General features: G+C 35.7%; 1 pseudogene; it reads left to right on the top strand.

The window, feature by feature from the left end:
- LOC147524893 (uncharacterized) lies at positions 1-11261 on the top strand (annotated as a pseudogene).
- The last annotated feature ends 640 nt before the right edge of the window (positions 11262-11901 follow it).

Raw genomic sequence — 11901 nt, 5'->3', positions numbered from 1 at the left:
ATGGCAAAACAGTTGACATGGCATGCATCTAATGAGAGTACTGATGGAAACATGCGTCATCCGGTTGATAGTCCTGCATGGAAACATATTGATAGCGGTTGGCCCTCTTTTCGGTGATGAAGCCACGAAATCTTCGGTGGCATTGTCTGGCGATGGTGTCAATCCTCATCGCGACTCTTAGCTCGAGGTATAGTTGTTGGCGATCATTTTGGCAATATATAACTTACCTCCTTGGATGTGCATCGCGAAAAGAAGTATTGATGTTGACATTGATAATCCCCGGTCCTAGCCCGGCCCGAGTAATGACATAGATTTTATTTAAAGCCAGCGATTGATAACCGCTACTTTTGTGGACGATGATGGTGTGGAAAGCGTATGGCGATACCGAAAATCCACCTTCATATTAAGGTCTGTTTTAATGTGGACCATTAATGATTTTCCAGCATTTGGAAACCTAGCTGGATGTGCAACGAAGGGCAGATTAGCATGTCCTAGGTGTGGCGTTAATACATGTGCAGATTGGCTAAAGTATAGCATGAAATTATCTTACATGGGAAGTCGTAGGTTCCTTCCAGATGATCATCCATATCGTTTGAAGAAAAGTTGGTTTAATAGGAAGCAAGAACACGGGGCTAAGCCAGTTCCTTTGAAGTCTGATGAGATTTTTACTCAGGTAAAATCTATAGAAAATGATTGGGGGAAAGATCTGGAAAAGAATTTGAGAGATGATTGGGGAAAACCTATAGGAAAGAAAAAAAGAAAACGTGGAAAGGGCAGACAAGGTAAGCAAAAAAAAACTGGAGGTGCAAAATTGTGGAAGAAACAATCTGTATTTTTTGATTTGCCATACTGGATATTTCTTTTGTTAACTCATAATCTAGATGTTATGCATATAGAGAAAAACATTTGTGAAAGTTTGCTTTCGGAACTTTGTTGAATGAAAAAAAAAAAAAATCAAAGGATAACCTTAAATCTAGGAAAGACTTGGAAGAAATGGGATTAAGACCTAACTTGCCTCATGCAGAATGGGAGTAGAACTTTACTTCCGTGATCACAATGCACCTTGTCAAAGAGTGAGAAGCAAATTTTTTGTGAAAGGTTGAAAGCAGCTGAAGTTGCCTGATGGGTATAGTTCCAATATATCATACCGTGTTTCCTTGTCTGACTATGCTATATATGACTTGAAGTCTCATGATTACCATGTATTAATGCAACAACTGTTGCCTTTGGCCTTGTGGAATCTCTTACCAAAAGGGCCTAGGAATGCAATTTTCCGACTCTGTTCATTCTTTAATGAACTATGTCAAAGGACTATTGATAAGGAAAAAATGGAACAAATGGAGGATGAAGTTGTAGTGATAATGTGTTTACTAGAAAGATATTTTCCTCCATCTTTCTTTGACATTATGGTACACTTGACGCTTCATCTTGTCTTGGGAGGTGTGCCTTGGAGGACCGGGTGCAATTTAGTTGGATGTATCCCTTTGAAAGGTATTAATTTTTTTTTTTTTTATATTTCCCTGTTATTACTACAATATATTTTAGCTAAAAGATACACCTTTTAGTTTGTAGAGTGTTGCATTCTAAACATTTGATTATTTATTGAGTATAGGTATATGAAGGATTTGAAAGCAAGTGTAAGGAATCATGCAACGCCCGAGGGGTGCATGGCGGAATGTAACTTGGCTGAAGAGAGTGTAACATTTTTTTCCGAGCATATGAAGCGAGTTGATATTAATAATGACCAACCAAGTAGAAATGAAGACTATAATGATGAGTCCACAAAATCCAGTATTCTTGAAGGTAAGCCACTATTGAAGGGGACAATTATTACATTAACAAGAGACATGGTTGAAGCAGCACATCGTTGCATTTTGTTCAATTTCGAGGAAGTTCAGCCGTACATTGAGTAAGTTAATATGTTTAATGTGACAACTTAAAATAGATATATATATATATATATATATATATATATATATATATATATATATATATATATATATATATATATATCAATGAGCACCTTTTTAAATAGAAGACAAAAAAAATGCTCATCCATAAGGAACCTAAACTTCTGAAGAAATGAAGGTGCTTTAGGAGCAAAGCATTTGAAAACGTTCAGTGAGTGGTTTAAGCTTGAGGTGAAGAAGCAGGTTTTGTTATCTAAATTTATAGAAGTTTTAATTGATGTAAGACTTTGACTTTCAATTTTTGTTTGTCTTTAGATTGAAAATGAGAAAAAAACCAAACATGTATCTGATATGTTGGATTGGCTCTCGGATGAACCTCGTTGCGATGCTTGGAGCTATAAAGGTTATTTTGATAAATGGCTACCGCTTCCATATAAAGGATGGAGAAAAAGTAACTCAAAACTCTGGAGTGTCATTGTCAGCTAGTAGCTTGTGTAGGGCAAGTGCTAAAGACACCAGACAAATCGAGGAAAATGTGACATATTATGGTGTGATAAAATAGATAATTTTTCTAGATTATGGTGTTTTTCAGTACCCATTATTTAATTGTGATTGGGCAAACGTAGGAAGTGGGATCAAAGTAGAAGAGGGATTCACGTTAGTTAATCTGCATCAAAGTTTAACACACAAGCAAGACATCCTTGCATCCCAAGCTGAACCAGTTTTCTACTCACGAGAATCACATGACAGCAGTTGGTATGTCATTTTGAAAGCACCTTCTCGTGGATTCCGTGATTTTGAATGTAGTACGGAGGAGGACCTTAGCAATGTGCCTGCACCACCACCTTTTGCAAGTGTGGAGCTAGTTAATGACATCGAAGGTGACGTAGAAGGCGAAGTCTATAAGCGTCAAGATTGTGAGGGAACTTGGGTGCTACAAAAAAAAAAAAAAAATAGAGTGTAATTGGGTCTGTTTGTTTTCATTTTGTCCATTTAGACTGATTATTATGTGGTTTTTGTTTTTGTCTATTTAGTTATTGAGTTTATTTTGTTTTGTGAGTGCTTCTTATAATGGTGCAAGGCATGTTGTGTTATGGTGATGATCAAATTATGTACTTTATTTTATCTAACTGCCATGTATATGATTGTTTTGTTTTTTGCTATATGTATTTTCTAATCTTTTCAATGCATGTGAAGAATGACAAAGGAAAAGACTAGAGAACTAACCCCGGTAAGATATTTTGATTCTCTCTCAATTTTTTATTCGTCTTTGTATTTGTAGTATTTTAATTTTTTTTTTCTTACGTTTGTTTGGATTTTCTAGTACCAAAAAGCGGCAAGAGCTAAGGTTCAAAAGTTTAAAAGAGCACTTGTAGAAGCATCTAAGAAAAGTGGGTGCACATTCAGGTTTGTGTATATTGTTAATTTCCACTTAGAAAAATAATTATGCTTGGTTGTGATTGTGTCATTAAGGTGTGGTTGTGAGTATATTATACCAATTTATTTTGTCATGTACAAGGTTCCAAAAGTCCAAATAAAGTTTATAGTAAGAAAGTTCAAGTGGAAAGGTTGCCAAGGGATCAACCAAATAAAAATCAGGATATGGAAAAGCTACCAAGTGAGCAACAAAATGGAAATCATGACCTGGAAATGGAAGATGACGAATGGTTGGAAAACCACTGTGAAAATGACTACGAAGGAGAAGGTAATGCATCAGAAGGTTCGAATGATCCTCAGCCAACCAACACCAGGGGGCCGACAAAACTGAATCAATTGGATCCAAAAAGCTCAAAAAAACTTGTGCTTGACTTTAATGAAAAAGGTCTACCTATAGGTCCTAATTCGAACTTATACAGCAGTTACTTGGGCAAAGTAGCAAGGGATCGCGCTCCAATTGGCTATCCTACTTGGCATAAAGTAACACCTGAGATTAAGGACAAAATGTGGACTGTTATAAAGGTAAATTTCTTTATTTACATGGCAAGTTATATATTATTAAAGAAATATAGTAATATTTGTTTATGCATCTTTTTACAGCAACATTTTGTAGCACCAGAACGTGCTAGAAAACAGACTTTTAAGTCTATTGGGAAGCTCTGGTGTGGGTTCAAAACAAAATTGAGATCAGGAATTTATGATGCATATGATACTGACCAAGCTAGAATTGCGCATTGTCCAACTGATGTAAAGTTACCTGATTGGAAAGCATTTGTTGCAAATTGTTCACGCGAAGGATACAAGGTATTCATCATACATTATATATATTGGTTATAAAATCTATTTTGCATATCAAGACTCATATATTATTTTTTTGTAGAAACTAAGGGAAAATGGGAAGAAGGCAGTTCAACACCACAAGATGCCCCATACTTGTAGTCGTAAAGGTTATGCAAGATTGGAAGATGAGTTGGTAATTGAATGATCTATTTTTGACTTGTGAAGATTTTCCCCCTTAAGAGTACTTAATATATATGTGAAATGTTTTATTTCCTTGTTTCGTAGAGGCGTAAAAGGGTAAGATTGGTAAGCCTTTGTTACAAAGAGGTAATCTTGTATGGGTTGCAGGCCACAAGAGGAAAAATGGAGAACCAGTAAATGAGTTTGCTAAAGAGAAAATAGTATGTCCTTCACTGTTCATAAAATATTTTCTAAGATAAAAGGCATGCTTATTCGATTTTCATGCGACTCTAGTTATATTTTTTATTCTTGTTGTTGTTGTTGTTGTTCTTTGTTATAGGATAAGTTGAATGAAATAGACCGTGATATAGAATGTGGAAAAGGAGATGCCCTCTCACAAGTTTTAGGTCCCTGATCCTAATGGGGGTGGCGTGGAGTGGGATATGGAGTTACTCCATCTACTTTGTATGGTATCCAACAATGCAATGGGAGAATGAGTGAATTGCGGGGAGAAATATGATCTTTGTATTGGAAGAAATGTCTTCGTCAAGAAACTTGTTGCCAAACTATTGAATAGTGAAGAGGTATTCAAATTTGTTTGGGGATTCCATATATACTTTTGTTTTGATTTACTAACATCAAAATTATTTTCAGCCAAACCATTCGATGCGTTCAACCTTCTCTAGAGGTGGCAATGAACCCTCAAAGTCCATCTTCCCAAAGCAATCACAATCTGAATTCTGTATGTATACAATGTTGGATTCTATTTTTTTTTTTAAATTTCAAATTCCTAGATTTACATTTATATTATTGTTTCCTTATATTCATACAGGGACGGACTAAATCGAAAGATGTGTCTACTGAAAGATCTCTTGAGGGTCGACGTGACCACCAAAGTCCATCTGCCCCAAGCAATCAAAATTCAGTAAGTTTTCCATGTTAAATCCTATTTCATTAAATTTGAAAATTTCATGTCTTTTTTTTTTCCCCCTTTCATGTTTTCGTAAAGGGTGGGGCTAAATCCAAAGTTGTATCTATGCAAAGACCTACTCATCAGGCTCAACGTGACCATCAAAGTCCATTTGCCCAAAGCAATCAAAATCTGATTTCCGTATGTTATCCTTGCTAAATGCTATTTCATTTAACATGTGAATGTCTAGAGTCATGTATGTATATCTTTTTGTTTTCATACAGGGTACTAAATCCAAAGTTGTGAAGTGCAAGTTGTTTAGACTTGTTCCTGAAGATGTCGTGGCAGAAGGATTGTGGTATACTGATGATCTAGCAGCTACAGTGCATACTAAGCCTTTAGGCCCGGGTTATTCAAAGGTTTCTGTTGAAGTTGCAATTCAAAAGGATGCGCTGCGTGTTAGGGGGAATAACGCTTTGAAGACAATAGAAGATGTTGTCTCTAGTTTTGTGGCTTGGCCAACCAATTCCATAATTAAGTTGTGATGTGCACTCAATTTTAAGAGCTAGTCTTTCGTTGTTTGAAAACACTTAAATTTTGAAGACCTTTTAATTATGCGTGTTTGGGCAATTGTGTTAGTTGGAATTGGACTCAATGAATGGTGAATGGTTTAGATTCTTCTACTTGGTGCTATATGTATCTGTTTTCTTTACTATTCTTAGCTTTGTTATTGATCCGTTTGCAGGTTTTAGAACTAATCATTGTTCATATATCCATACTGATTGTTCTCTATTGCTTCTTGCAGGCCAACACTTTTTAACTCCGCCTTTGTAAAGTTGTCGCTAGCTTTACAATGCTGGTCCCAATCCCGGATAAAGGAGGAGGGGAAAGGGAAGAGTATAGGGTATTGCAATTAAAATTTTCACTTTTTAAAATATATCAAAGTTTGGGAGTGAAGCAGATGATCTACTGCTGTAACACGGTATTTACTTCACCTCTTTTTGTATTTACTTTTATGTCATAACCAAATACTGTTACTCATTAGTTCCAACTACTACTTGATAATTTTTAGGAATTAGTTTGATAATTACGGTTTGCATTATTTGATTGTTCATTTGTATTTGTGCTCAATAGGGAGCTGAAGTTGTCGGGGCATTACAAAACTTTGCTTGGGAGTCGAGGCTTTGAAAAGTATGAACATGGATTTTCATGAACTGAAATGTTTATCTTGTCGACATTACTGACTATATGTACATTTACACAAATGTGGATTCGTGCTACTTCGAATGATGTTATTGTACCATAGGTCTTTGCTATGCTTACTTTTGAAGCTCTTTTCTCGAGACGCGTCGAATTTGCAAGGAAGTGGGTTACATTCTGCAAAAGTTCAATATAGAACCTCGAGCCCACGAGTGGTACTTTTCTCGGAAGATTGACTATCTAAAAGACAAAGTCCATCCAAAGTTTGTGAGAGAACGGCGTGCAATGAAGGTTTTAATCTTTTTGTCCATATTTGGTTTATTTTTGTCTAGTATGTCCGCTTTTCGGTTCGGACACAAGACACACACGCACCCTGTTAGAAGAAATTATGTTGTTGGCCTTAGACAAATTAGTTGGATGTGTTGTCCGATCTTATCTTAGTGTTATCTACTTAAACTATGTTTTCTTGATGGTTATGAAACCATTCAAGTTCAAATTAAGTGTTTGATTGCATCATTTCGTTTTCAGAGAGTACGGATGCTTTAAGGTTCGGATAAATAGTTTGGTTGACATGGCAAAGAAGGTTCCCAAGGAGGGTTGGACAATGCAAGATGGAACACCATGGCACGGGAACAATGTCGGGATCATCCCGGAATGATGAGTAATTAGGTCATGTATATTATCGGTGTTTCCTACTATTCTTAAAACCTTAGTCCTTGCATCATCCGCTTTATCAATGTTATGCAATGTGCTGTTTCCCTCTCTATCTTTTATCTTTTGGTAGGAGACTATAGACTAAATTTGTAATACTTGTTGTCTTGGTGATGTAATTGCATTGATTTGTGTAACCCGAGACCACCTTAGATACTTTTTATATCACCAAGAAACATGAAGACCTAGGGTATGCAAGTTGATGCGAGGGACAAAAGTGGAATGTTTCGGTGATTGTATTTCCTCATTGTTGTTTTTCTATCACCAATATGAAGACACGCTTACTCATGGTTGCTATCTCATGCTTGCTTTCTCATAGGCACTATTTTTTCTTATGGGCAAAACCAACAGGGAAAAAACACACACGATCGTGGGTAAATTTGTTGAACCGTGGGTTATTCGACTTGCCATTCGATTTGTTTGATATTATACAAGAGGTAGCAATATTACAAATATGAGCCTGAAAAAAGTTTCTCTATCTTTTTTTGTATATATATATTACCTATGTGAATCATTTTTCAGATATTGATTATATAATAGATCATGCACTTGAAACTTTGGAACCTAATGATATGAATTTTCTCGTATTTTTTTTCCCACATAGCCTATTGGCAAGTACTATCACATACAGGATTAAGGCATTCTCTCTATTCTGCCTGTAAGATGCTAAAATAACTTATTAAAATGACATAGCATCACCATCTTCTTTTCCTCTATGTGGAGTATAATACTTTTGGTACGATTTTTGGTATCTCAAAAGGCTAAGCTTTGGTTTCTTAGCTTTTGAATGGACGAGTAAATGGAAAATTTACAACTGAGTGAAGGATTAGTGAATCCTCACATGAATAATTCGTCCATGACTATGTTCTTCTCTTAGTGGTGAATTCTGTGGCAAGTATGTTGAAATTGTCTCAAGGGTGGGACTTTTCTTCACCTTTGAAGTTTTGATAGGGGAGAGGTTGTTCAAGTTTGCTTATAAGTTTTTCTCAGAAGTGTCACCACTAACATTTAGTGTACTGATGTTTATTTAATTTCAGGTTGGATCGGGAATTTCTTACAAGATGTCCTACATGGAAATTTACAATGAGGAGATCAACGACTTGTTAGCTCCGAACATCGAAAAATTACAGATTCATGAAAACCTCGAGGTACCTATCTCCTAATTTAGTAAATGAATCTGGTATTACATATATCTTTGAATAATAGTTAACATTGGTGATTGATTATATTCTTCAAGAAAGGGATATTTGTTCTTTGGATTGAAGGAAGAGATTGTTGCCACCCCAGAACAGGTTCTTGATTTGATGGAGTTTGGAGAATGTATTGTTCTTCCCCATCTTTCTCTTCCTCATTTGTTTTTTGTGTGTTTTTTTTTGCAGTCAAATTGGTAGTACAGTTGTACTTATTGATGTTATATTCCTCTTTGCAGCTCATTGACACATTGGCGAGACTAATATAAATGTTTATAGTAGTAGGTCTCACACAATTTTTTGAATGGTATGGCGTGATTTACGATATCTTTGTTGGTAATGCATTAATAATTTGCATTTTACCAAATTTCTCAAACTTAATTACTTCTTAGTTTGTTTATATTCTCCAATTTGGTAAAACTACAGATTATTGAGAGCCGGGTTAAAATAGAAGATGACAATGTTGGGGCCTCCTGCGATGTTGTTCGTGTTTCGGTTGTGGTACATATCTACTAAAACGATCCTCTTAAATTTCGTTCCGAATAAATTTCTGAACCAGTCCATGTACTTTATTAAAGATGGGCATCCAACTTAAAACCAGTTGGTGATAAGTGGAGAAGCGAGGAACTTATATTTTTTTTTATGCAAGGCTTAACATATCCCATGTGGGACATCTTAACATACTTATTCATGTTTTCAATATTACGTTAGTCCTAATAAATCTTGTTTGTAGAATTTAGTTGGCCTAGCTGGTTCGAGAGCGTCGCTAAGACTAGTCTTTGAAGAGTATGCTTTGAAAGAGGGATCTCATATAAATAAAAGCCTGATGACACTTGGGACTGTGATAAAGAAGCTAAGTGAAGGTGTTGAGAGCCAAGGGTAGGTTTTATTCAGTTGTTCTAACACATAGATTTATTGGGATTTATCTTCTATTTCCTTACATTCTTTACCATCGATGTAGGGGACATGTCCCATATCGCGGACAACAAGTCGACGCGCATTTTGCAACCTTCCCTTGGTGGAAATGCAAACACTTGCAATCATATGTAATATAACCCTTGCAGGTAGTCTTCTCTAAATTTACTATGGTTCTTACTAGTTTCCCCCGCATAATGTAAGATAAATATATTTGGGCAACTCTATGCTTATACTATTTGCCATGTGATTGCAGATTCATGCTGATGAAACAAAAAGTAGTCTTCAGTTTGCAAGTAGAGCGTTACATGTTACAAACTGTGCATGTGTGAATGAGGTCTTTCTGCACTTTATCTTTCATTGTTTGCATTTTCTTCTTTTCTTTGGGACCTCTTAAAGTCTCCAACTCTTATTTTTATGAATTTCGCTCTCAAAATATAATAGAGATAGAACATGTGCATGGCGCTTGAGTTGGTGTGGTGAGATTTTATAGTGATTTTGGTAACAACTCCTATCATTCTTTTCTTTTGCAGATTTTGACAGATGCAGCTTTTTTTGAAGCCAAAAAAAAGAAAGAGATTGAAGAGCTTCGAGCAAGGTTTGTAGGTTTGTCTTTTTCGGTACATTTCACTTTCTTTTTGTAGTAGTTCCAAACATTTGCTTATGTGTGAACTTTAAATTCGTTGTATAGGGTTCTCATGCAGAGCATTTTGGAGAGGAGATTCTCAACTTGTGGAACACATTGTTATAGGTTATATTATGTTCTGGTCCACTGTATTTTTTTGTTTCCAAGAATTATGTTGGTTAACTCTTAGAAGTTCCTTCCTATATTTTGAATGTAGAGTGAACTGAGCGAGAGCTTAATAGCTTTGGAGTTGCAGGAGGAAAAGAAAGCTCAAGCCCCTTAGAGAGAGAAGGTTACAAGAGCATGCCAAGAAAATTGAAAATTTAAGCTCAATGGTGTTGAACTCAAGTGTAGATGAAAATCGCTTTACACATAAAAAGGTTTACGGGTTTTAATGAGAATGGCTTAATCGATAGCAATACCTTTCATTTTCTTTCCTTTTCTTCTTCCTTTGATTTGCATTGTCGTGTCTCGTTCTTATTTAGTTATTTACCTTCATTATTTTCCCCAACTCTGTTCCTTTTTCTTGTTGTAGGGTAAGAGGAGGGAAACATGGTGTCCAAATGTTATGTCACATGATACTCATGGAAAGGTAACTTTTTTAAGTGTGCAGTTAGGTATACTATGAGGAAATATTTTTAATGTATGTTCACTAATCCTATATTATGTAATCTTCAACACAAAGTTTGTTTTGAAAATATTATGATTAGTTTGGGTATCAGTAAGCTTTTGTGGTTCCCATGAAATATTGTGAGTGTTTTAATTGCAAGTATTAATACTTATAATATAAATAAGCATGATAAACACACTCAATTGTCTTCAAGCTCCTATATAGACTCTATGAAGTACTTAGTGAACCTACTAACTCTGTTCCGAGTTCCAACACAATCATGTGTGAGAACTACCTCTAACAGTGAGGTTCTTTTACAAGTTCTTGGTATTGATGAGTTCAATGTGATTGAAAGTAGGTTAACAAGTTCAGTTGGTTCAGTGGGGCTATGCCTTAGGCAAAAATGATTTTTTTTCCTACAAAAAAATGAAGAAATTAAACTTTACTTCTTAAAAATGCACAAGAGTTTGTGGTGCCTGACCAGTATAATCTGTTTTCTTTGGACTTTTACTGATAATGTCTGATATTCTGGCACTGGTTTTATAGGTTTTCTGATTCTATATTCTCAATGTGTAATATTCAGGGTGTTATGATTATGGCAGTTATTCCCAAAATATTTTTAGTTGTCTGTTTATATTTTGGCAGTTGTTTATGATTATGGCTATTCTTTTCTTTATAAATATTTTTAGTTAGTTTGTATTTTTGTTTGCAGAATCTCATGTGTGGAAAGAACTTGAGTTCACGATCACAAGGGCCAACTCAGTTTGTGGATCAGATTTTTGCCCATGTGTAACAATTACAGGACGAAATTCTGACAAATGATATCAAGGAAAAACTACTTTTATACAAGCAGATATTTACCGTAAGTAGAATTCTGCAAACCAAATTTGTTTCTAGAGTTTTGTTCTTAGGTTAAAATCTGGCATTAAGATGAGTTCAAGGAGGTCATAATAACCTTTTTCCCCGGTTTCGACAAGTTCAAGAAGGCTAATTTCCTTCCAAAGATCTCCTTCAAAAGTTGATGATCCAAGACCTGAACCAGCAAAGTTATCACAGGACGGGGCTATCAGAACTTACACATTTAAGCTCCACCCAAACTATCTTCCTGTTTTAGGTCTCACAGAATATTTCCTCTACTCTTATATGGTTTTGGAATTTAGATTTAAGGCTTCCGCCATGTGCTTGTTGAATTCCTTACTAACTTCAATGAGATGATGCTACAGCCTGTGAGAATGATGGAGGACTTCCTGAGGCTAGCACAGAAAAATACAGCGAAGAATCTAGAAACATGTGGAGTTCTTGCGGGTTCACTGGTAAGCATCACTAGTTTTCTGGTGCAGCGTTTGCTCATTCTTTAATATCATTTGCTCTGAATTACCTTTCAGTTCATTTTTTGGTATTATTTTGTTGGACGACTTGGACTGTTTAGAGAT

This window comes from Coptis chinensis, chromosome 1, assembly GCF_015680905.1.
Source record: "Coptis chinensis isolate HL-2020 chromosome 1, ASM1568090v1, whole genome shotgun sequence".
NCBI classification, from domain to species: Eukaryota; Viridiplantae; Streptophyta; class Magnoliopsida; order Ranunculales; family Ranunculaceae; genus Coptis; species Coptis chinensis.
The sequence above is the reverse complement of the archived record's forward strand: the minus strand, read 5'-3'. Positions and strand labels throughout refer to the sequence as shown.